The sequence below is a fragment of the Pelobates fuscus genome, chromosome 7 (genome assembly GCF_036172605.1).
Source record: "Pelobates fuscus isolate aPelFus1 chromosome 7, aPelFus1.pri, whole genome shotgun sequence".
In the NCBI taxonomy this organism is placed as follows: Eukaryota; Metazoa; Chordata; class Amphibia; order Anura; family Pelobatidae; genus Pelobates; species Pelobates fuscus.
The window spans coordinates 192,055,479-192,078,266 of NC_086323.1; the positions used below are offsets into that span (position 1 = coordinate 192,055,479).

Consider the following 22,788-nt stretch of genomic DNA (forward strand, 5'->3'; position numbering starts at 1 on the left):
GGCCCTTTAAAAACCGTATTCGGCCCTAACAGAGTGCATGTCACACATTCTGGCCCTTTAAATACAGTGGGGTCATTCGGTACTTGCCCTGTGTGAGCGGTGATACCCCAGATAGCTATGCAACGGAGCCCATTCATATAATGAAAGACTATGGGAAATACTTTAGCTCCATGGCAATTGAACTGTATGTGTGTGGTCTGAGCGCCATTCAATAATATGCGCTCAGACCTAAGCTATCTGGGGATATGTTGCATGTCTTTATTTTATGTAGTAAATGTAACCTTGTGTATTTTATTGTATTTTATGTCTTTTTGCAACCATGTGCTCAATGGAGTCTGCCTCTATCCCTGGATATAATTGGATTATTTTCCCCATTGTCTCCAGGAAAGAGGGCTCTGTAAAACCGGTCTGAGCCAGATAGCCATGTGCCAGCCAGGGCCCAAAAGATATTTTACTAACTTTTGAACCCCTGGTCTGATTCATGCCATTTTTTTATATGTTGTTCCCCTGAATGGATTGATTGTGAATATGTATTTTTTTATGTGAATGTGATGTATGGTTTTAGAGTTATGAAAGTTGGGTAGAAAGTATGTTTAAAGGGAAACTCCAGTGCCAGAAAAACGATCCGTTTTTCTGGCACTGGAGGGTCCCTCTCCCTCCCACCCACCAATCCCCGGTTACTGAAGGGGTGAAAACCCCTTCAGTCACTTACCTGGGACAGCGGCGATGTCCCTCGCCGCTGTCTCCGCCTCCGCGACGCTCCTCCTAGTGATTACGTCGGCCGGTGGGCGAGACTAATCTCGCTCACCGGCCGAGGAGACCTAATGCGCATGCACGGAAATACCGTGCATGCGCATTACGTCTCCCCATAGGAAAGCATTGAAAAATCATTTCAATGCTTTCCTATGGGGAATAGAGCGACGCTGGAGGTCCTCACACAGCGTGAGGACGTCCAGCGACGCTCTAGCACAGGAAACCTGTGCTAGAAACAAGGAAGTGACCTCTAGTGGCTGTCTAATAGACAGCCACTAGAGGTGGAGTTAACCCTGCAATGTAAATATTGCAGTTTATGAAAAACTGCAATAATTACAGTTGCAGGGTTAAGGGTAGTGGGAGTTGGCACCCAGACCACTCCAATGAGCAGAAGTGGTCTGGGTGCCTGGAGTGTCCCTTTAACTGTATGTATAATTGAGTTTCCTCTCAAGATAAGGGGAGGGAATATGTGGGATGTAACTGTGATGTGATTGGTTGTTTTATCCCTCCCTGTGGGCAGTCCTGTATTTGCAACAACTGTAATAAAAACCAGGCTGGGTGTGCCAGCACCTCAGACCACTGCTTGACCCTCAACATGGAGCCTTGTCTCGTTCTTGGGGAGATCCACTGTATGCTGATAGGGACTGACTGCCAGGAGTGTAAGCCGCTTGGGAACTTTTCCTGTTCGTCTGCTAGCAGCTATTCGTGAGGTTCCAGTTTGGAGTGCTATTTTGTATCCAGTTCGGGAGTTTGGTGTTCTGCAGTAGCTGTGCCTGTCTCTCAGAAAGGGGCATATCGCCTAAACGGATTTTAACCCCTTGTCTTCTGAAACGGTCCGTTACACACACACTATACACACAATATACACACACACTGTACACACTATACACACACACTACATACACACTGCATACACACTGCACACACACTGCATACACACACTATACACACACTATACACACACTATACACACACTATACACACACTATACACACACTATACACACACTATACACACACTATACACACACTATACACACACTATACACACACTATACACACACTATACACACACTATACACACACTATACACACACTATACACACACTATACACACACTATACACACACTATACACACACTATACACACACTATACACACACTATACACACACTATACACACACTATACACACACTATACACACACTGCATACACTATGCACACACTGCACACTCTATACACACACTGCATACACCCTATACACACACTGCATACACCCTATACACACACTGCATACACACTATATGCACTGCACACACTATACACACACTGCATACACACTATACACACACTGCACATACTATACACACACTATACACATAATATACACACACACTGTACACACTATACACACACTGTACACACTATGCACACACTATATACACACACTACACACACTGCATACACTATGCACACACTCTACACACACTGCATACACTATACACACTCTACACACACTGCATACACACTGCACACACTGCATACACTATACACACTGCACTAACTATACACACACTGCACACACCCTATACACACACTGCATACACACTATATACAAACTATACACACTGCACACACTATACACACACACTACGCACACTATACACACACTGCATACCCTATGCACACAATATACACACACACTATACACACTGCACACACTACATGCACTACACACACTGCATACACACTATACACACACACACTATACACACACTGCATACACTATGCACACACTGCACACTCTATACACACACTGCATACACTCTACCCACACTGCATACACTATACACACTCTACACACACTGCACACACTACACTAACTATACACACACTGCACACACTATACACCCTATACACACACTGCATACACTATACACACACACTACACACACTGCACACAATATACACACACTACACACTGCATACACACTGCACACACTATACACACTGCGCACACTATACACACACACTGCACACACTACACACACACTGCACACACTGTATACACTATGCACACACTGCACACTCTATACACACACTGCATACACTTCATACACTATACACACACACTGCATACACATATACACACACTGCATACACTTCATACACTATACACACACACTGCATACACATATATTTAAAAACAATGCAGTTGTTTTTTACATTTCAAAGTTGGGGAGGGGGGTGCCAAATAAAGGATCCGCCCCGGGTGCCAAATGCTCCAGGTACGCCCCTGTATAGAGGGGAGCCATGTTACTCTGTATATAGAGAGGAGCCATGTTTACACTGTATATAGAGGGGAGCCATGTTATTCTGTATATAGAGGGAGCCATGTTATTCTGTATATAGAGGGAGCCAAGTTTACACTGTATATAGAGGGAGCCATGTTATTCTGTATATAGAGGGAGCCATGTTTACACGGTATATAGAGGGAAGCCATGTTACTCTGTATATAGAGGGAAGCCATGTTACTCTGTATATAGAGGGAGCCATGTTATTCTGTATATAGAGGGAGCCATGTTTACACGGTATATAGAGGGAAGCCATGTTACTCTGTATATAGAGGGATACATGTTACTCTGTATATAGAGGGGAGCCATGTTACTCTGTATATAGAGAGGAGCCATGTTTACACTGTATATAGAGGGAGCCATGTTACTCTCTATATAGAGGGAGCCATGTTATTCTGTATATAGAGGGAGCCATGTTTACACGGTATATAGAGGGAAGCCATGTTACTCTGTATATAGAGAGGAGCCATGTTTACACTGTATATAGAGGGAGCCATGTTACTCTGTATATAGAGGGAGCCATGTTACTCTGTATATAGAGGGAGCCATGTTACACTGTATATAGAGGGAGCCATGTTACACTGTATATAGAGGGAGCCATGTTACTCTGTATATAGAGAGGAGCCATGTTTACACGGTATATAGAGGGAGCCTGTGAAGAAAAAGGGACTTTATCCGACCTTTTCTTCTGGTTTCTTGTGTTTTGTTTCAGTTTTCCTGCCTACACTGGATTATTAGTTTGGCAGTTTGCAACTACCGAACCCAGACCTCCCTCCTGGCTTGTTATGATCAAAAGCACCGTCAATCTAATGTTCCCTGGGTGGCCGCTGTTCGTATAGCCGAACGCCACGTGGAAAAGACAACGGCGGCCATCTTGTTCGCACGAGGCGAGTCAGCGGGACTTGGTCGTCGAGTGTCTGGAACTAAAATCGGACACTCGACCGCACGAAGTACCGCTGAGAACTACCGAACGCCCGCTTCTCCCACTTACCGAACAGCCAGAGGAGCGGTATTCGGTAGTTATGTTCGTACAGACCAGGGGAACAATCGCTGCTATGAGCCAGGAGGGTATATTCGGTATTTTGACCGTTTTTCGTCTTTTTCCCAATTGACCGACCGCACACGCTGAATTCGTGGAACTGTTTTGGGCAGGAGCCTCGTGTGTGGTCGGTGAAACAGGACTTCCACACTTTTTGAGAACCCCTGAACCGATCTGGGTGAAATTTGGATATGTTTACCACCCAGATCGGGGCTATCAGGGGATATGTATTTTGTGGGGATACCTTGTGGGGAAAGGGGTGTTCCAACTTTTGGGGAACATGTGTGCCCTTTGCCTGGAGATAATTGATTTACTCCTTAACTTATCTCAATATCTCCCAGGCAGAGGGAGGGCGTGTATTAAGAAAATACTGTACAGTGATTGGTAATATGTTTGTTTGTTTGTTTTGGGAGGTCCTCTTGCATGAGGATCCCCCATAAAAGCCAGCCTGTTTCAATAAAGCTTTAGTTCTGTTACACCCTTCATGAAGTCTCATGTTTGGGGAATGAATATTCTATCTACTGGGAAGGATTGTCTGGGAAGCTGTATTCATCTTTACCCCCTGCTGGAGCTATAATCACTTGTACTCAGCAGCTGGAAAGGAAACAAGAGACCGCAGCACCATCACCCCTGCAGGTCTTAACAGAGCCATGTTACTCTGTATATAGAGGGGAGCCATGTTACACTGTATATAGAGGGAGCCATGTTACTCTGTATATAGAGGGAGCCATGTTACACTGTATATAGAGGGAGCCATGTTACTGTGTATATAGAGGGAGCCATGTTTACACGGTATATAGAGGGAAGCCATGTTACTCTGTATATAGAGGAAGCCATGTTACTCTGTATATAGAGAGGAGCCATGTTTACACTGTATATAGAGGGGAGCCATGTTACTCTGTATATAGAGGGAGCTATGTTATTCTGTATATAGAGGGAGCCATGTTTACATGGTATATAGAGGGAAGCCATGTTACTCTGTATATAGAGGGAGACATGTTACTCTGTATATAGAGGGGAGCCATGTTACTCTGTATATAGAGAGGAGCCATGTTTACACTGTATATAGAGGGAGCCATGTTACTCTCTATATAGAGGGAGCCATGTTATTCTGTATATAGAGGGAGCCATGTTTACACGGTATATAGAGGGAAGCCATGTTACTCTGTATATAGAGAGGAGCCATGTTTACACTGTATATAGAGGGGGCCATGTTACTCTGTATATAGAGGGAGCCATGTTACTGTGTATATAGAGGGAAGCAATGTTTACACTGTATATAGAGGGAGCCATGTTACTCTGTATATAGAGGGAGCCATGTTACACTGTATATAGAGGGAGCCATGTTACTGTGTATATAGAGGGAGCCATGTTATTCTGTATATAGAGGGAGCCATGTTTACACAGTATATAGAGGGAAGCCATGTTACTCTGTATATAGAGGGAGCCATGTTACTCTGTATATAGAGAGGAGCCATGTTTACACTGTATATAGAGGGAGCCTTGTTACTCTGTATATAGAGAGGAGCCATGTTTACACTGTATATAGAGGGGAGCCATGTTACTCTGTATATAGAGGGAGCCATGTTATTCTGTATATAGAGGGAGCCATGTTTACACGGTATATAGAGGGAAGCCATGTTACTCTGTATATAGAGGGAGACATGTTACTCTGTATATAGAGGGGAGCCATGTTACTCTGTATATAGAGGGGAGCCATGTTACTCTGTATATAGAGAGGAGCCATGTTTACACTGTATATAGAGGGAGACATGTTACTCTCTATATAGAGGGAGCCATGTTTACACGGTATATAGAGGGAAGCCATGTTACTCTGTATATAGAGAGGAGCCATGTTTACACTGTATATAGAGGGGGCCATGTTACTCTGTATATAGAGGGAGCCATGTTACTCTGTATATAGAGGGAGCCATGTTATTCTGTATATATAGGGAGCCATGTTTACACGGTATATAGAGGGAAGCCATGTTACTCTGTATATAGAGAGGAGCCATGTTTACACGGTATATAGAGGGAGCCATGTTACTCTGTATATAGAGGGGAGCCATGTTACACTGTATATAGAGGGGAGCCATGTTACACTGTATATAGAGGGAGCCATGTTACTCTGTATATAGAGGGAACTCTGTACAGGGAGTGCAGAATTATTAGGCAAATGAGTATTTTGACCACATCATCCTCTTCATGCATGTTGTCTTACTCCAAGCTGTATAGGCTCGAAAGCCTACTACCAATTAAAGGGACACTCCAGGCACCCAGACCACTTCGGCTCATTGGAGTGGTCTGGGTGCCAACTCCCACTACCCTTAACCCTGCAAGTGTAATTATTGCAGTTTTTTATAAACTGCAATAATTACCTTGCAGGGTTAAGTCCTCCCCTAGTGGCTGTCTATTAGAAAGCCACTAGAGGGACTTCCTGCTTCATAGCACAGGTTTTCTGTGCTAGAGCGTCGCTGGACGTCCTCACGCTGTGTGAGGACCTCCAGCGTCGCTCTATTCCCCATAGGGAAGCATTGAAATTAATTTTCAATGCTTTCCTATGGGGTGCGCTAATGCGTATGCGCGGCATTGGTGCGCATGCGCATTAGGTCTCCTCGGCCGGCGGGCGAGATCAGTTTCGCCCACCGGCCGACGTAAGTAGAAGGAGGAGCGGCGGGGGAGGAGGAAGCAGCGACGTGGGACCTGTCGCTGCCCCTGGTAAGTCACTGAAGGGGTTTTCACCCCTTCAGCAACTGGGGATTGGGGGGTGGGAGGGAGAGGGACCCTCCAGTGCCAGGAAAACGGATCGTTTTCCTGGCACTGGAGTTTCCCTTTAAGCATATTAGGTGATGTGCATCTCTGTAATGAGAAGGGGTGTGGTCTAATGACATCAACACCCTATATCAGGTGTGCATAATTATTAGGCAACTTCCTTTCCTTTGGCAAAATGGGTCAAAAGAAGGACGTGACAGGCTCAGAAAAGTCAAAAATAGTGAGATATCTTGCAGAGGGATGCAGCACTCTTAAAATTGCAAAGCTTCTGAAGCGTGATCATCGAATAATCAAGCGTTTCATTCAAAATAGTCAACAGGGTCGCAAGAAGCGTGTGGAAAAACCAAGGCGCAAAATAACTGCCCATGAACTGAGAAAAGTCAAGCGTGCAGCTGCCAAGATGCCACTTGCCACCAGTTTGGCCATATTTCAGAGCTGCAACATCACTGGAGTGCCCAAAAGCACAAGGTGTGCAATACTCAGAGACATGGCCAAGGTAAGAAAGGCTGAAAGATGACCACCACTGAACAAGACACACAAGCTGAAACGTCAAGACTGGGCCAAGAAATATCTCAAGACTGATTTTTCTAAGGTTTTATGGACTGATGAAATGAGAGTGAGTCTTGATGGGCCAGATGGATGGGCCCGTGGCTGGATTGGTAAAGGGCAGAGAGCTCCAGTCCGACTCAGACGCCAGCAAGGTGGAGGTGGAGTACTGGTTTGGGCTGGTATCATCAAAGTTGAGCTTGTGGGGCCTTTTCGGGTTGAGGATGGAGTCAAGCTCAACTCCCAGTCCTACTGCCAGTTTCTGGAAGACACCTTCTTCAAGCAGTGGTACAGGAAGAAGTCTGCATCCTTCAAGAAAAACGTGATTTTCATGCAGGACAATGCTCCATCACACGCGTCCAAGTACTCCACAGCGTGGCTGGCAAGAAAGGGTATAAAAGAAGAAAATCTAATGACATGGCCTCCTTGTTCACCTGATCTGAACCCCATTGAGAACCTGTGGTCCATCATCAAATGTGAGATTTACAAGGAGGGAAAACAGTACACCTCTCTGAACAGTGTCTGGGAGGCTGTGGTTGCTGCTGCACGCAATGTTGATGGTGAACAAATCAAAACACTGACAGAATCCATGGATGGCAGGCTTTTGAGTGTCCTTGCAAAGAAAGGTGGCTATATTGGTCACTGATTTGTTTTTGTTATGTTTTTGAATGTCAGAAATGTATATTTGTGAATGTTGAGATGTTATATTGGTTTCACTGGTAAAAATAAATAATTGAAATGGGTATATATTTGTTTTTTGTTAAGTTGCCTAATAATTATGCACAGTAATAGTCACCTGCACACACAGATATCCCCCTAAAATAGCTAAAACTAAAAACAAACTAAAAACTACTTCCAAAAATATTCAGCTTTGATATTAATGAGTTTTTTGGGTTCATTGAGAACATGGTTGTTGTTCAATAATAAAATTAATCCTCAAAAATACAACTTGCCTAATAATTCTGCACTCCCTGTACTATGTCAAAGACTCACCTAGTGATTTTCCGCTGAGTTTGGTACATTGGCAAATAGATTGGCTATATTGTCTGGACCACAGGGATTTTCAGAGGAACACCCTCACCCCGGTTTGTCCAGAACACTTTCACTGGAACTGACGAATCCAATTAATGATTAGACTTGTCTAGTTTATTCACTATAATTGACCAATTTAGTGATTTACTATACCATTTTGGTAATAGAATTTTGGTGGATCAAACCAATTGTGGTAATACAATTTTGGTTACACCTCTTGTCTCTTTGCCCCCCTCCTCTTTTTCCCCTCCTTACCCCCTATGTACACGCCTCTAAGTCCTTGTATCAGCTACTCTGGCTGCTAGCCAACAGTTAGCCAGGACATACTGGATTCAAGTACTGGGGACAGTTTACTTTAGGAAAGTTTTTTGTTACTCATTAAAGCATTGATTTTTAAACATTTTATTTTCTAGAGCATACTATACTTTGACACTTTATGTTAGGAACGTCTTTTGTTATACCAATATTTAGTATTGTGTTTCATCATTCAGGACAGTTTTCTCTCCTTTTTCACTTTAAACCTTTGAGGGTTACCCCCTCCCTGTCCAGTCATATTAAGACAATTGTATGGGCCAATCCATTCCCTTATCACAATAAATTATTAACATTTAAACTTAAAGGGACACTATAGTCACCTGAACAAGTTCAGATTAATGCGGTTGTTCAGGTGAGAACTATGGCTCCCTACAGCCTCTCTCAAGTAAACACTATTTTCTGAGAAAATACAGTGTTTAACTTGGAAGCTAGGAACACCTCCAGTTGCAGTCACTATGACTGCCACTAGAGGGACATCCGAGTGCCTAATTTGCATTCATTACATTTGACGTCGGTCAAACTTGGGTGAATACACACCTCCTATGTCCTGTAGTAACCCTGAGCCTGTCAGAAATCCATGCCGACAGTGTGGGAGATAATGATCTCATGCACACAGAATCGGCTTGAGCTCACAGGCTGAAGACCGGAAACTGAGCCGGAGGATGCAAACCGTAAGTAAACTTATTTTGTGAGTGAGAGTGAGTGAGTGTGGGTGAGGATATAGGATATATTTTGGGATTCATTTGGACTTTTAAGGGACGTCTGTGGAACTTTCTTGACTATTCAAGAAGTTTGACTATTATTATTATTTTATGATTTATATAGCGCCAACAAATTCCGTAGCGCTGTACAATGGGTGGACTAACAGACACATAATAATTATTATTATTATTGCCATTTATATAGCGCCAACAGATTCCGTAGCGCTTTACAATATTTTGAGAGGGGGGATGTAACAATAAATAAGACAATTACAAGAAAACTTACAGGAACAATAGGTTGAAGAGGACCCTGCTCAAATGAGCTTACAGTCTATAGGAGGTGGGGTGTTAGAAACATTAGGATAGGAAATATCAAGTAGGAGTGAAGCAGAGCTGGAGGAGAGAGCAAAGCACTATCCCATAGGAGAGCAAGAGACAGGTATGTAAGGGAGAGATTACTCTGGGAGGCCATACGCTTTCCTGAAGAGATGGGTTTTAAGGCCCTTCTTAAATGATTGAAGACTAGGGGAGAGTCTGATGGCAGTAGGCAAGTTATTCCATAGGAGAGGAGCCGCCCGTGAGAGGTCCTGCAAGCGTGAGTTGGCCGTACGGGTGCGAGCAGCGGTCAGGAGGTGGTTGCGGGCAGAGCGGAGGGTACGAGGAGGGGCATATCTCTGGATTGAGATCAGACCACTGAACGTACAGGAACAGAGGGGGTTAAGGGCCCTGCTCGATGAGCACATGCTAGAGGGAGTATAGGTATAGTGACACAAAGGGTTTGTGGCGAAACCGACCTCGCCACGTGTCCTTGGAGGGGGCTGCTTGCCCGCCTCTTGCCTTTGGACTATGGCCCTGGGAGATTGGGCCCTTTTACAAAACGTATTCGGCCCTAACAGAGTGCATGTCACTCATTCTGGCCCTTTAAACACAGTGGGGCCATTCGGTACTTGCCCTGTGTGAGCAGTGATACCCCCAGATAGCTATGCCATGGAGCCTATTCATATAATGAAAGACTATGGGAAAGACTTTGGCTCCATGGCAATTAAACTGTATTTGTGTGGTCTGCGTGCCATTCACCTAATAATGTGCACGCAGACCTGAGATATCTGGGGATATATTACATGTCCGTGTTTAATGTATACAAAGTAACTTTATATATTTTAAAACATAATCCTGTATTTAGGTCCCCACATGTGTAATGGAGTTTTGTCTTTGACCTGGGAGATAATTGGATTACTTCTCCAATTATCTCCAGGGCAGAAGGGGGGAAGCCAGGATGCATTGTGGGGATGTTTTACTTTTACTGTTTGAGCCAGATTAAAATACTACCAGCCAGGGGGAACAAAAGATACTTTTACTAACTTTTAAACCCCTGGTCTAATTCATGCCATTTTTTAGTATGTTGTTCCCCTGAATGGATTGATTGTGGATATGTATTTTTATGTGAATGTGATGTATGGTTTTAAAGTTACAGAGTATGTGTGGAAACTGTATTTTTACTGTATGTAATAATTATGTTAATTGCTTATCTGAGGGGAGGGGATGTGTGGGTTGGACTGTTACTTGATTGGTTGTTTTATGCCTCCCCTCTGGGTGTGTCCTGTACGTGCACAACTGTAATAAAAAGCAGGCTGGGTGTTCCAGACCTGAGATTCTGCTTGACCCTCAAACCGATGTGTCGTCTCGTTTTTGGGGGAATTGGACTGTATGCTGACTGCCAGGAGTGTAAGCGAATTGTATGCTTTTCCTGTTCGGCTGATTCCAGGGTTCGTGTGTTTCCAGTTCGGGAGTTTCCAGAATTCGTACAGTTTGCAGTTCAGGAGATTGGTGATTGCTGTAGCTGCTGGTCTATGGAAAAGGGGGATATCGCCTAAACTGTGTTTTATCCTCTTGTAAGTGAAACGGTCCGTTACAGGGTTAAAGTAGGGGAATTAAATATTTTGTTAGAGAAGGGCTTATTGAGTACTTGGTAGGTCATTTTTGACAGTTGCAGGAAAGGAGTCATGGGGTGGGGGTTGAGAAACCTGCTGACAGTTTAATTGATACGCTTTAATGAAGAAGTGAGTTTTCAAAGATCTTTTGAAGGAGTGCAGGCTGGGTGAAAGTCTGATTGAGGAGGGAAGAGAGTTCCACAGAATAGGTTCAGCCCTGGAGAAGTCTTGAAGGCGAGCATCAGAGGTGGGGATCCGGGCAGAGGTTAGGCGTAAGTCTTGGGCTGAGCGCAGGGGTCTCGACGGGACATACTTGTGTATGAGGGAGGATAGGTATGTTGGAGCAGCATTATGTAGGGAATTGTAAGCAAGCGCCAGAATTTTGAGTTGGGCCCTATATCTAACTGGAAGCCAATGCAGGGACTGACAGAGCGTGGAGGCGTGGGAGGTGCGACCGGACAGGAAAATAAGCCTCGCAGCCGCATTCATTATAGATTGCAGCGATGCAAGCTGGGAACATGTAAGACCGGTGAGAAGGGGATTGCAGTAGTCGAGGCGAGAGAGAACAACAGCATGAACCAGTATCTTAGCCGCATCCGGCGTTAGATATGGGCGGATGCACGCTATGTTCTTGAGTTGGAAGCGACAGGATTTGACTATTGATTGGACATGGGGAGTAAAAGAGAGGTCAGAATCAAAAAGAACCCCTAGGCAGCGAGCCTGCAAGGTAGAGATTATAGTAGCGCCGTTGACTTGGATGGTGACAGACACAGGAGTAGCAGCACTTGAGGGAGGAAAAACTAGAAGTTCTGTTTTGGACAGGTTAAGTTTAAGGAAGTGAGCTGTCACAGTCCAAGGGAAAATTACCTGTGGGGAGGGGGCAAGTTGAACAATCCAGAGGGAGGCAAGTGACTCCCCTGTTGATGCCCATAGCTTCAGTCAACATATGTTTCTCCTGCATCAAGCAAGGTACTACTACTTGTTGCAGGGAACAGTTTGACTTTTTCTAGTTATCTTCTTGCAGCAAAATATTTTTAGATATTCAGCCAGTAATAATTCAGACTTAAATCTTGCCCATGCCTTTGCCACAATTAAATGTAGGAAATTAGCTGATCCTGAGATGTTTGTCACATCAGAGGTCCTATAATTGAATTTGTGGGGATATGTTGTATTTTGGGGTACTTTTTGGGGTTTGTAAAAATGTATGTTTTTTTCTGCTCAGAGTTAATTGAGTTAGTCCATTGTCTTCGTTAATTATATCACAGGCAGAGGGGAGGGATTGTGTACACTGTATGGGAGTGACTGAATGTAAACACAACCTTTGCTTGAAGTCTGTATTAACATGGGGGTTGGGGAAAGTAGCCTTTTTATAAGAATTTCCAAGGTTATTGTGTTCTGGTATAAGAATAAAGGACCTCAGAGGATAATTAGCTAATTTACATTGCTCAGTCAGAGCTCTGGTCTCCTATCCCAGATCATATTCTTATTGGTATGAAAAATTTGTCAATACAGTTCATTTGTGTGTGTTGTGGTTTTTTAATAAAAGCTGGAGCTCAGAAATAGTGATCCTACAAGTTGCCAGCAAGAAGTATATAATAAGTCCCAAATAAGTCAATGGGACCTGATGGAATACACCCAAAGCTATTAAAAGAGCTTAGTGGTGTACTAGCAAAACCATTAACAGATTTATTTAACCAATCATTGATAACAGGAGTAGTCCCAGAAGATTGGAAGTTAGCGAATGTTGTGCCCATTCACAAGAAAGGTAATAGGGAGGAGTCGGGCAACTATAGACCAGTAAGCCTTACTTCAGTAGTGGGGAAAGTGATGGAAACCATGTTAAAGGATAGGATTGTTGAACATCTAAAAACACATGGATTTCAAGATCAGAGGCAACATGGGTTTACTTCAGGGAGATCATGCCAAACTAATCTTATTCATTTTTTTGATTGGGTAACTAAAATTATAGATCAGGGTGGTGCAGTAGACATTGCTTACCTAGATTTCAGTAAGGCTTTTGACACTGTTGCACATAGAAGGCTTATCAATAAACTACAATCTTTGAGTTTGGATTCCAATATTGTTGAATGGGTAAGGCAGTGGCTGAGCGACAGGCAACAGAGGGTTGTAGTCAATGGAGTATATTCGAAGCTTGGGCATGTCACCAGTGGGGTACCTCAGGGATCTGTACTTGGACCCATTCTCTTTAATATTTTTATTAGTGATATTGCAGAAGGTCTTGATGGTAAGGTGTGTCTTTTTGCGGATGATACTAAGATATGTAACAGGGTTAATGTTCCAGGAGGGATAAGCCAAATGGGAAATGATTTAGGTAAACTAGAAAAATGGTCAGAGTTGTGGCAACTGACATTTAATGTGGATTAGTGTTGTCGCGAACCCGGAATTTGACTTCAATGGGCAGGCGAATTTTAAAAACAACAGGGACTCTTTCTGGCCACAAAAGTGATGGAAAAGTTGTTTCAAGGGGACTAACACCTGGACTGTGGCATGCCGGAGGGGGATCCATGGCAAAACTCCCATGGAAAATTGCACAGTTGATGCAGAGTCTGCTTTTAATCCATAAAGGGCAGAAATCCCCTAACATTGACACCTGTCCTCAAAGCCCAGCCCTGATACACACTGACACAGAGCAGAATAGAGACTGTTCCCCCTACATAGGGTCACTTGGCAGATATGGATTGACACCTATCCTAATGATCCCTGATACACACTGACACAGAGCAGAATAGAGACTGTTCCCCCTACATAGGGTCACTTGGCAGATATGGATTGACACCTATCCTAATGATCCCTGCTAACACACTGACACAGAGCAGAATAGAGACTGTTCCCCCTACATAGGGTCACTTGGCAGATATGGATTGACACCTATCCTAATGATCCCTGATACACACTGACACAGAGCAGAATAGGGACTGTTCCTCCTACATAGGGTCACTTGGCAGATATGGATTGACACCTATCCTAATGATCCCTGATACACACTGACACAGAGCAGAATAGAGACTGTTCCTCCTACATAGGGTCACTTGGCAGATATGGATTGACACCTGTCCTAATGATCCCTGATACACACTAACACAGAGCAGAATAGAGACTGTTCCCCCTACATAGGGTCACTTGGCAGATATGGATTGACACCCATCCTAATGATCCCTGATACACACTGACACAGAGCAGAATAGAGACTGTTCCCCCTACATAGGGTCACTTGGCAGATATGGATTGACACCTATCCTAATGATCCCTGATACACACTGACACAGAGCAGAATAGAGACTGTTCCCCCTACATAGGGTCACTTGGCAGATATGGATTGACAAATCCCTGACAAACAGCTACCACATGCAAGGAAGGCAGCAGGGGCGCAAATAACCCACTCCCGACGCGGGAAGGTAGTGACGACAAATAACAATACAGGACTCTTTAGAGGCCCTGTAATTGTAATCAGTCCACTTGAAATCCTTTAACTTTGATCAATTGGAGGGAAGTCTGGTGCAGAGCCACTGACCCATGCGCAGGGCCAGCCTTAGGCCTTTGGGCGCCCTGTGCAAGAAATCTTCCCGACGCGGGAAGGTAGTGACGACAAATAACAATACAGGACTCTTTAGAGGCTCTGTGATTGTAATCAGTCCACTTGAAATCCTTTAACTTTGATCAATTGGAGGGAAGTCTGGTGCAGAGCCACTGACCCATGCGCAGGGCCAGCCTTAGGCCTTTGGGCGCCCTGTGCAAGAAATCTTCCCGACGCGGGAAGGTAGTGACGACAAATAACAATACAGGACTCTTTAGATTTTCCAGACCCTGGGGTTGACATTAGTCCAGATTTACATCTTGTGACCCATGAGGATGTTCCAGGCACTACTTGTGAAATAAAGACAGATAATAAAGTGAATGATCCTTCTCCTTGGGACTTGCACCCTGTCGTTGAAGGTGGAGTAGGCAATGGCAAGAGCATGCTGTGGGTAGTCAGTGCAAACACTCTCTTCCCGGTGAATAATGAGGAGACTAACTATGATGACGTTATTTGCGTTGAAAGTAATGATGCCAGAGATCTTTTGAAACCATATGGAAGGAACGAATTGGTTAAAAGAAAGGCAAGAGACCACCTGCATATAGACAAGAATACGCATAAGAGAAAGAAGAGAACAGGTGAAAAAGAGAAGCTGCAGACTGCCTATCTGCAAATAGTTGAGTTATGTCCTGAAGATGTCCGTGTTACCACAGTGCAGACTCTGTTTGATACACTACTTAGGAGAGTCAGAGAAACCCCAGATCTTCACGTATTGGATGAGTCGGTGCGTGGAGTTGCAGAGAACGTAGAACAAGAAATATTTAAACTTTTCCTGTGTTTAAATATAACCCTAAGCGGGTCCTAACACTGACCCTTCAGCCTGCTTCCTTGAGCTTCTGGCAAAGATATCTCTAATGAGACAGAAAGGGGTATTTTTTATATACACCCCTTTACTTATTAACCCTTAATAGGGAACACATGGGATGGGTAGCAGCATTGTAACCAGGCTGTGTGATACAAAGTAAATACAAATACAAAAAGAGAAGTCCTGCGCTTAAGCAGCAAGGACTACAACACACATCAGCCCCATTATATAGTAAAAACCAAAGAAAAGAAAATGTTACTTGCGCTTTCTCCTTAATCCCTATGTATATTTAGACAAATGGAGGTCATTTAGTTGCTCCAATGGCCATTGGAGGGATGCCCGCCTGCCAACGTCAAGGCAGACCCCCCCTAAGCGGGTCCTAACACTGACCCTTCAGCCTGCTTCCTTGAGCTTCTGGCAAAGATATCTCTAATGAGACAGAAAGGGGTATTTTTTATATACACCCCTTTACTTATTAACCCTTAATAGGGAACACATGGGATGGGTAGCAGCATTGTAACCAGGCTGTGTGATACAAAGTAAATACAAATACAAAAAGAGAAGTCCTGCGCTTAAGTGACGACAAATAACAATACAGGACTCTTTAGAGGCCCTGTAATTGTAATCAGTCCACTTGCACCAGTGGGCCTAAAAATTAGGCATGTACACATGCCTGAAAAATTTGGTATTGTTGCAGCCAGAAAAATTGATGTTTGTTTCACAGGCAGAAAGTGCCCTAAAACATGGCGGCTTGAACCCTAGTTGGTGGCGGATAAGTCACGCAAGTCAAACGTCATTCAGAGCTAAAATACAGCAGCGTGTGGACCATTTTTAGCCCAAGGCAGCTCATCTCATCAGGCCTTTTTTAATCAAATGTATCGCCCAGTGTCAGTCCCTTCGGGATCCATCCCTCATTCATCTTAATAAAGGTGAGGTAATCTAGACTTTTTTAACCTAGGCGACTTCTCTTCTCAGTGACAATACCTCCTGCTGCACTGAAGGTCCTTTCTGACAGGACACTTGAAGCGGGGCAGGCCAGAAGTTCTATCGCAAATTGGGATAGCTCAGGCCACAGGTCAAGCCTGCACACCCAGTAGTCAAGGGGTTCATCGCTCCTCAGAGTGTCGATATCTGCAGTTAAGGCGAGGTAGTCTGCTACCTGTCGGTCGAGTCGCTCTCTGAGGGTGGATCCCGAAGGGCAAGTAACTGCTATTCAATCTATAACAGTGAAAAACAAATTTTGGTTGTAAAAGCACGCTATAGAGACACAAGATATGAGTGGCAACTGTCAAAGCACGCTGGCACAGGTCTGCAGAGCACACGCTGAAGTAGGCCTGAAACACAGACGCTTGCAGACAACTAACTGCTCTTCTATTACAGTGAAAAAAAAACATTTATTTTAAATCGAAAGCTTAACCAATTGTTAAAACAGATATGAGTGGTGGCACTGACTGTGCAAATGGGCAAGGCATCCAACCTCACACAGAAGCTGGCAGGCAGGCAACTGCTCTTCTATTACAGTGAAAAAAAATTATTTATTTTAAATCTAAAGCTTAACCGATTGTTAAAACAGATATGAGTGGTGGCACTGACTGTGCAAATGGGCAAGGCATCCAACCTCACACAGAAGCTGGCAGGCAGGCAACTGCTCTTCTATTACAGTGAAAAAAAAATATTTATTTTAAATCTAAAGCTTAACCGATTGTTAAAACATATGAGTGGTGGCACTGACTGTGCAAATGGGCAAGGCATCCAACCTCACACAGAAGCTGGCAGGCAGGCAACTGCTCTTCTATTACAGTGAAAAAAAATTATTTATTTTAAATCTAAAGCTTAACCAATTGTTAAAACAGATATGAGTGGTGGCACTGGGCTAATAGGCACAGTATCCAATGTGAACCTCACACAGAAGCTGGCAGGCAGGCAACTGCTCTTCTATTACAGTGGAAACAAAATTTTGGTTGTAAAAGCACGCTAAAGAGACACCAGATATGATTGGCAACTGTCAAAGCACGCTGGCACAGGTCTGCAGAGCACACGCTGAAGTAGGCCTGAAACACAGATGCTTGCCTAACTGCTCTTCTATTACAGTGAAAAAAAAATATTTTAAATCGAAAGCTTAACCAATTGTTAAAACAGATATGAGTGGTGGCACTGACTGTGCAAATGGACAAGGCATCCAACCTCACACAGAAGCTGGCAGGCAGGCAACTGCTCTTCTATTACAGTGAAAAAGAAAAATTTATTTTAAATGTAAAGCTTAACTGATTGTTAAAACAGATATGAGTGGTGGCACTGGGCAAGTGGGCACAGTATATGCTGTGAGCCTGACACACAGGCTGGCAGGCAGGCACCTGCAATTACATTACACAGGGAAACAACAAAAAAAAAAGAGCAGCCTGATGTTATAGCCCTAAAAAGGGCTTTTTGGGGTGCTGTCCTTACAGCAGAGATCAGATGAGTCCTTCAGGATTGTAGTGGACACTGAATACCCTAGCCTAGCTATCAATTTCCCTATCTAATCAGCAGCAGCTAAACTTTCCCTCCTCTCACTAAGCATGCATCTTCCGAATGAATCGAAAATGGATGCTGGGAGGGAGGTTGGAGGGTGTGGAAGGGAGGGAGTGCTGCTGATTGGCTGTAATGTGTCTGCTGACCGAGAGGCACAGGGTCAAAGTTTGCCCAATGATGACGAATAGGGGGCGGATCGAACTGCGCATGTGTCCGCCCGCCGCGGCGAACGCGAACAAGCTAATTTCGCCGGCGGACAGTTCGGTACATCACTAATGTGGATAAGTGCAAGATAATGCATCTTGGACGTAAAAACCCAAGGGCAGAGTACAGAATATTTGATAGAGTCCTAACCTCAACATCTGAGGAAAGGGATTTAGGGGTGATTATTTCTGAGGACTTAAAGGTAGGCAGACAATGTAATAGAGCAGCAGGAAATGCTAGCAGAATGCTTGGTTGTATTGGTAGAGGTATTAGCAGTAGAAAGAGGGAAGTGCTCATGCCATTGTACAGAACACTGGTGAGACCTCACTTGGAGTACTGTACACAGTACTGGAGACCCTATCTTCAGAAGGATATTGATACCTTAGAGAGTTCAAAGAAGGGCTACTAAACTGGTTCATGGATTGCAGGATAAAACTTACCAGGAAAGGTTAAAGGATCTTAACATGTATAGCTTGGAGGAAAGACAAGACAGGGGGGATATGATAGAAACATTTAAATACATAAAGGGAATTGTTACGGACCGTTTCAGCATAAAAGGGGAAAAAATCGGTTTAGGCGATAATCCCCTTTTCCCAAAAAGGCACAGCTACTGTAAAAGCACCAAAACTCACGAACTGGATGTAGATGAATAAGGTAGCACTCCAGCTGGAACCTCACAAATAGCTGCTAGCAGATGAATAGGAAAAGCAGACATCAGCTTACACTCCTTAGCAATCAATCTCCAACAGCATACAGTGAATCCCCCCCAAGAACGAGACAAGGCTCCGTGTTGAGGGTCAAGCAGTGGTCTGTTTATTCAGGGCTACCTGCCCCTGTATTTATGCAGGTCTCCCACCTGGTGGACACTCCCCTAGGGGACCAGATGGAAGACTGAAACAGCAGACAGACATGTATCACTTTCGTACACACAGCCACAATACTTTCCCACCATGCATCTTGGTTTCCTCCTCCCTGCCCTGGAGATAATTAATGAAGTAATTCAATTATCTCCTAAGACAAAGGCCAGACTCCATTATGCACATGGTGACACAGAAACAGACTATCACTTTAAAATACATACAGACACATTTTATACATAAAACACAGACATGTAACATATCCCCAGATAGCTCAGGTCTGGGTGCACATTATTAGGTGAATGGCACCCAGACCACCCGAATACATTTTAATTGCCATGGAGCTAAAGTCTTTAAATATACGAACAGGCTCCATGGCAGGCTATCTGGGTTACTACAGTTCACATAAAACAAACTACCGAATTTCCCTGCATTCACCAAATTCATACGAATGAGAACCAGGGGCTGGAGGTTCAGCGGTGCCTGCACGTAAAAGTGTCCGATTTTGGTGCATGAAAGCCGGGCAGAAAAGTGTTGGCTGCCTGGGGAGCTCCAGAACAGCGCCACCTAGCGGCCGCTAAGTGTAACAGCGGCCACACAGTTAACAGGCAATTAACCGCAGCTTCAGGGAGGTAAATTGGCAGCACACTCCAGCTTCTGGGTGGCCAATTAACAACGCCGGCCGGCTTCCCACGGCTCTGGGGAGGTTGGTGAACGGCAGTTTGTTCGGTAGATGAAATCTACCGAACTACTGTGCAGAAAGGGAGAAATAAATCCTTCTGCACAGTAAAATTAACCCTTTAGCTGCCGGTCCATAGTCCAGAGGCAGTAGGCGGGCAACCAGGCTCCTCCAATACAATGTGGCGAGATTGGTTTCGTCACAGGAATCAACACAGTAAAGGAGGAGACTATATTTAAAAGAAGGAAAACTACCACAACAAGAGGACATAGTCTTAAATTAGAGGGACAAAGGTTTAAAAATAATAACAGGAAGTATTACTTTACTGAGAGGGTAGTGGATGCATGGAATAGCCTTCCAGCTGAAGTGGTAGAGATTAACACAGTAAAGGAGTTTAAGCATGCGTGGGATAGGCATAAGGCTATCCTAACTATAAGATAAGGCCAGGGACTAATGAAAGTATTTAGAAAACTGGGCAGACTAGATGGGCCGAATGGTTCTTATCTGCCGTCACATTCTATGTTTCTATGTTTCTAAGAAGTGAGTGTCTTGTCTCTCTTCCACATTCAGAACAAGAGAATGGTTTCTCTCCTGTGTGAGTTCTCTGATGACAGACAAGATTTGCTTTCTTAGAAAAACCTTTTCAACATTCAGAACAAGATAATGGTTTCTCTCCTGTGTGAGTTCTCTGATGACTGACAAGTTTTGAATTTCGCCCAAAGCCTTTTCACATTCAGAATGTGGCGAAACCAACTTCGCCACTGTGAACTGGAGAAGCCTGGTTGCCCGCCTGCTGCCTTTGGACTATGGACCAGACTTTATGGGAATGTGATACCCCAGATAGCTATACCATGGAGCCTATTCATATAACGAAAGACTATGGGAAAGACTTTAGCTCCATGGCAATTGTACTGTGTGAATAGGATCTGCGCGCTATTCGGCAGTTTTGTGCGCTCAGATCCCAGCTATCTGGGGATATGTGACATGTCTGTGTGTTATGGATAAAAAGTAACTTTCTGTATTTTAAAGTGTTTTATGTCTTTCTGTAACCATGTGGTTAATGGAGTCTGTCTCTGTGCTGGAGATAATTGGATTACTTCTCCAGCACAGAGAAGGCTCTGTAAAAAACAGTCTGAGCTGGAAAGCTAGGGGAGGTTCTGGCTCTGGAGATGATTGGCTGGCCGAGGTGAGGCAGCGAGTGGCCGAGTATGGGGATGATATACCCATGGAGACACGCCGGGTGATCTGGAACCAGGTCATGGCTGAGCGAAACACAAGGCTGGACCGAGAATTCCGGTTGGCAAAAGAGAGGAAGTATGCTCAGCAGCAGGAGCGTTACAGCAGCCGAGTAGAGGCTGCATCCGAGGAGGTTAGCCGTCTTTCCCTGAGGCGGCGGGAGGAACCCGAAGTGGGGGTCCTCATAGACTGGTCCTGTGAGGAACCACAACAGGCAGGAAGAGAAGGGACCAAGGTCTCTCCACCGGGCCCACCGGGATGCTGGGCAGCCGGCCCAGATCCCCAGCAGCAGCCAGAGTTGCCAGGTGGGGAAGCAGGTGGCCCTTACTCACAAATGTTGAGGGGCCTCACGGATTGGTCCTGGGAAGACCCACAGATGGCAGGTGGAGATGGGACTGCGGTCTCTCTACCGGCCCTACAGGGATGCTGGGCAGTCGGCCCAGATCCCCAGCGGCAGTGTGCGTTACAGGGAGCTGAAGGTGCCGTTCTTGCTCCCCAGCGGCAGTCTACGGTTCAGGGAGAGGAGCCTGTTATCCCCTCTCCCCAGCGGCAGCTTAGCATACCAAGGGGAGACAGTAAGCCCCACACCAGCGCAGATGGGACCGTGGTCTCTGTGCCCAAGTTACAGGGAGCTGAAGGGGCCATCCTTGCTCCCCAGCGGCAGGTTACAGTTCAGAGAGAGGAGCTTGTTACACCCTCTCTCCAGCGGCAGCCTAACCCACCAAGGGGAGACCGTAAGCCCCACACCAGCGCAGATGGGACCGTGGTCTCTGCGCCCAAGTTACAGGGAGCTGAAGGGGCCGTCCTCCCTCCCCAGCGGCAGTGTGATTTGTTGGGAATTGGGAGCCCAGTCTCCATTCCCCAGCGGCAGTGTGAATTGCAGGGAATTGGGAGCCCAGTCTCCATTCCCCAGCGGCAGGCTGAGTTACAGGGGGCAGAGGTAGTTGGTCCTACCCCCCAGCAGCAGAGTGATATGCCGGGAAGGCAGTGTGAAGTGCAGGGAGAGGAGAGCAGCGTCCTCCCTCCCCAGCGGAAGGCTGAGTTACAGGGGGCAGAGGTAGTTGGTCCTACCCCCCAGCAGCAGCGTGATTTTTTGGGAATAGAGAGCCCAGTCTCTATTCCCCAGCAGCAGGACACTGAATTGGGAGGAGAGACAGTCGGTCTCCCTCCACAAAGACTGAAAGTAGGCATGGGAGAGGGGATTGTTACCACCTCTCCCCAGCGGCGGATCATCAATGGGCAGAGTGTTCTAATGGGAGAGGAGCTGGTTACCACCTCTCCCCAGTGGCAGCTTAATGTACCAGGGGGAGACTAAGCCCCACACCTGTGCAGATGGGACCGGGGTCTCTGCACTTCCAGCACAGGGGGTAGGGACGGTCGGTCCTGCCCCCCCACAACAGGGCTGTTTAGCCAAAGGGGAGACAGTCGGTCTCCAGCAGCAGAGCGGTGTAACTCAAG

General features: G+C 45.2%; 1 pseudogene; it reads right to left on the minus strand.

Moving 5' to 3' along the window:
- Positions 1 to 22,788, minus strand: part of LOC134568416 (zinc finger protein 850-like) — a 153,746-nt pseudogene that overhangs the window by 127,474 nt on the left and 3,484 nt on the right.